The sequence below is a fragment of the Fukomys damarensis genome, unplaced genomic scaffold (genome assembly GCF_012274545.1).
Source record: "Fukomys damarensis isolate Sample0158 unplaced genomic scaffold, DMR_v1.0_HiC HiC_scaffold_31, whole genome shotgun sequence".
In the NCBI taxonomy this organism is placed as follows: Eukaryota; Metazoa; Chordata; class Mammalia; order Rodentia; family Bathyergidae; genus Fukomys; species Fukomys damarensis.
Window position 1 is genome coordinate 126890 of NW_022900943.1, and position 4599 is coordinate 131488.

A 4599-nucleotide genomic window follows, 5' to 3' on the forward strand; every position below is an offset into this window, starting at 1 on the left:
GGAGTAGTAAGCAGGCATCAAGTCTGCCCTGGGTGCAGCTTCTAGGCAAGGCTCACCTAAGGACCCTTGGGAAGCAGAGAGAGGACACCCTTGTACCAGCCGGCACCTAGTGAACACAGGAGTGGGGCCCAGGAAAAGAAGAAGAAGGCCCTTGCCCGAGACATGCAATAGCAGAAGGTTCGAGTGCCCAACCAAGATGCAGTGAACCTGCATTGAAGCTAAGCTGCCTACTTCCGAATGGCGAGGATCCCAGAAGAGCTGGGAGAGTGATCATGCATACCTTTCTGCATGTCACAAACTTGGGGGAGTAGTTAGCTTCACAGATAGCCAGCCCTACTGCTGGCTCCTACAGGGCCAAGGTTAGGGAATCTTTTGCTATGCAATAAGAATGTCGTGAAGTCGACAGAAAGTCAATGGACTTGAAAAGGCCGGACAGGCACACCACGAACTCCTACAGACCTGACTTTTGTACAGTGGAACATTTCAGGCTGGGTAGGCATTCAGAGACCAAGCTATGTGAATAAAAATCATACAGAGGTCTGGAGAGTGGTTGTACAAGAGGCCGTGAGCCAGATCTTGCACAGTCATGAGCCAGGGCAACTATGTGAATTGTTCTGCCATGCACAGAGCCTGCCCTTCTCCCACAATCAAACAGGGGAAGCATGGGGTTCTAACCAGAATTGCAGACACATCAGCTTGTAAATAATTTGAAGGTTGGAGAAATGTGAGGATCTCCTCGCCACAATGTGAGATGGCCAGGCCCCTGGAGTTCAAGCCCTGGACCTTTGAGGTACAGACCCCAACTAAGCGACCTGCACTCGTATGGCTGGCATGCAGGGAAACATGTAGTACATACCCGTTCGATGCATTGTGAGAACCACCTGGCTTTGTGCTCCTTGTAGTGTGCCTTTCAGCTGCCGACTAACACGAAGGGAGTTCCCTGTCATCCCGGATTCCCTCAGGAGACTCTGGAGGCTCAATTATTCAGGCAGAGGGCTCCTTCTCTCCAATGCATGCATACACCCATCTGAAAAGGAATGGTTTTTGAGTCAGGGAGCCAACCTGCCTTGGGAGAGAACTCTGTGGAAAATGAGCACGGCTTGGCCAAGCATTGATCCGAGGGGTGATGCAGCATGGAGAATGCCCCCAATGGAGCCATGACTTGCCCAGACCTCAGCCTGCATTCCCACTACCTGCCCCAAGCAAAGGGCCTAGAATTGTTTAGCAGCACAGGGAGCCCTCATTCCTGTCATTCTGCATGAAGCACAACAGGTTCCAGCCAGCCAGCCGAATGATGAGCAGCAGATCATGCGGGGTTGCCCCACGCAGACTGATTAGCGGGCATTGCTGCTGCACTGTGCTCAAAACAACCCCAGGATGATGCCACATCCATGCAAAGGAATCACTCACCAGTCAGTCAGCCTGTGTTCCCTTCAGACTCCAATGTGTAGACAACTGAGCAGGGCCTAGTCGTCCAGTCAGCCCGAGCTTCCATGGATGGCAAGTAGCAAAACCAAATGCAGTGGAGAGCCAGGCCTTGAACCTGCATGGCCACGCTTTGGAATCCCGTGGGCCACAGAGATCCTGGGAAGACCACAGAGACCCCTCACTCTTACTGTGCAGCATTCACCCGATCTTCAGTGCATCTTTAGGCCCAGGCTGAATCTGCCCTGCCTAGCTTGATGACAACGCACTGCTCATGGACTGGTTAGCAATGCAGACCACATGTCATCACTCTGCCACCTATGGAGCAGTCCTCTGAGGATTGCTCAGCCAAATCGGTGATCGCCCTGGTCCTGCACGACACCTGGTGGATGGGTTAAGGATCACAAGGCATGGAAAAAATGCTTTCAACCTAGAAAGGTCCTATAGAGGTCTGGAGAGGAGTAGTAAGGAGGCAGCATGTCTTCCCTGAGCGCAACTTCTAGCCAGGGCTCCCCGGAGGACCCTTGGGATGCACAGGGAGCACACCATTGTCCCGGCCAGACACTAGTGAACACAGGAGTGGGGCCCAGGAACTGAAGAAGAAGGCCCTTGCCCGAGACATCCAATAGCAGACGGTTGGAGTGCCCAACCAAGATGCAGTGACCCTGCATTCAAGCTAAGCTGCCTTCTTCGCAATGGCGAGGACCCCGTAAGAGGTGGGAGAGTGATCACGCATACCTTTCTGCATGTCACAAACTTGGGGGAGTAGTTAGCTGCACAGGGACCAGCCTTCGCCCCCCACTCCTCGAGGGACATAGTTAGGAAATGTCTTGCCATGCAGTGAGAATGTCCTGAAGCCGACAGAAATGCAGCGGACTTGAGCACACCAGTCAGGCACAGCACGAGCTCTTGCAGACCTGACTTTTGTACAGTGGAACATTTCAGGCTGGTTAGGCATTCAGAGACAAAGACCTGCGACTAACAATCATACAGGGGTCTGGAGAGTGGTTGTACAAGAGGCCGTGAGCCAGATCTTTCACAGCCATGAGCCAGGGCCACTATGTGAATTGTTCAGCCAAGCATGGAGCCTGCACTTCTCCCACAATCAAACAGGGGAAGCATGGGTTCTAACCAGAATTGCAGACACATCAGCTTGTAAATAAATTGAAGGTAGGAGAAATGTGAGGATCTCCTCGCCACAATATGAGACCGCCAGGTCCCTGGACTTCAAGTCATGGACCGTGGAGGTACAGACCGCAACTAAGCGATCTGCACTCGTATGGCTGGCATGCAGTGAAACATGTAGTACATACCCGTTCGACACACTGTGAGAACCACCTGGTGCTGTGCTCCTTGCACTGCACATTTGAGCTGCCAACTAGCAAGAAGGGAGTTCCCTGTTATCCCGGACTCCCTCAGGAGACTCTGGAGGCTCAATTATTCAGGCAGAGGGTTCCTTCTCTCCATTGCATGCATACACCCATATGAAAAGGAATGGTCATTGTGTCAGGGAGCCAACCTGCCTTGGGAGAGAACTCTGTGGAAAATGAGCACGGCTTGGCCAAGCATTAATCCCAGTGGTGATGCAGCATGGAGAATGCCCACAATGGAGCCATGCCTTGCGTAGACCTCAGCCTGCATTCCCACTACCTGCCCCAAGCAAAGGGCCTAGAATTGTTTACCAACACAGGGAGCCCTCACTCCTATCATTCTGCATGAAGCACCACAGCTTCCAGCCAGCCAGCCAAATGATGAGCAGCAGATCATGCAGGGTTGCCCCAGGCAGACCATTTAGGGGGCATTGTTGCTGCAGTGTTATCAAAACAACCCCACCCTTATGCTGGACCCCTGCAAAGGAATCCTTTACCAGTCAGTCAGCGTGGGTTCCCTTCAGACTGCAATGTGTGGAGAACTGAGCAAGGCCTAGCAGTCCAGTCAGCGTGACCTGCCGTAGATAGCAAGTGGCAAAACCAAATGCAGTGGAGAGCCAGGCCTTGAAACTGCATGGCTATGCTTTGGATTCCTGAGGGCAACAGAGATCCTGGGAAGAGTGCAGAGATCCCTCACTCCTACTGTGCAGCATTCACCTGATCTTCAGTGCATCTTTAGGCCCAGGCTGAATCAGCCCTGCCTAGCTTGACGACAGCACACTGCTCATGGACTGGTAAGCAATGCAGCCCACATGTCATCACTCTGCCACCTATGGAGCAGTCCTTGGAGGACTGCTCAGCCAACCTGGGGCTCACCCTGGTCCTGCGTGACACCTGGTGGATGGGTTAAGGATTGGAAGGCATGGAAAAAATGCTTTCGTCTGCGAAAGGTCCTACAGAGGTCTGGTGAGGACTAGTAAGCAGGCAGCAAGTCTGTCCTGGGGGCAGCTCCTAAGCAGGGCTGCCCTAAGGACCCTTAGGATGCACAGGGAGCACACCATTGTCCCGGCCGGCTCCTAGTGAACACAGGAGTGGAGCCCAGGAACTGAAGAAGAAGGCCTGGGTCTGAGACATTCAATAGCAGAAAGTTCGAGTGCCCAACCAAGATGCAGTGACCCTACATTCAAGCTAAGGTTCCTACTTCGGAATGGCAAGGACCCCATAAGAGAGGGGAGAGTCATCACACATACCTTACTGCATGTCACAAACTTGGGGGAGTAGTTAGCTTCACGGCGACCAGCCCTCACCGCTGGCTCCTCCAGGGACATGGTTATGGAATCTCTTGCCATGCAGTGAGAAGGTCCTGAAGCCAACAGAAATACAGCAGACTTTAGCAGGCCGGTCAGGCACATCAAGAGCTCCTGCAGACCTGACTTCTGTATAGGGGAGCATTTCAGGCTGCTTCGGCATTCAGGGACCATGCCCTGCGATGAACAATCATACAGAGGTCTGGAGAGTGGTGGTACTAGAGGTCGTGAGCCAGATCTTGCACAGCCATGAGCCAGGGTCACTATGGGAATTGTTCAGCCATGCACGGAGCCTGCCCTTCTCCCACAATAAAACAGGGAAAGCATGGGCTTCTAACCAGAATTGCAGACACATCAGCTTGTAAATAAATTGAAGGTAGGAGAAATGTGAGGATCTCCTTGCCACAATGTGAGACCGCCAGACCCCTGGAGTTCAAGCCCTGGACCGTGGAGGTACAAACCTCAAATAAATGACCTGCACTCATATGGCTGGCTTG

The 4599-nt window shown here is 52.9% G+C and overlaps 1 long non-coding RNA gene across 1 annotated transcript; it reads right to left on the bottom strand.

Moving 5' to 3' along the window:
- Positions 1 to 897: 897 nt before the first annotated feature.
- LOC104855002 lies at positions 898 to 4150 on the bottom strand. The gene is made up of 3 exons (XR_778281.1): positions 4046 to 4150; positions 1411 to 1584; positions 898 to 1027 (listed from the first exon to the last, which is right to left on the bottom strand). It is a non-coding gene; the product is annotated as an uncharacterized LOC104855002 (long non-coding RNA).
- Positions 4151 to 4599: the final 449 nt, after the last annotated feature.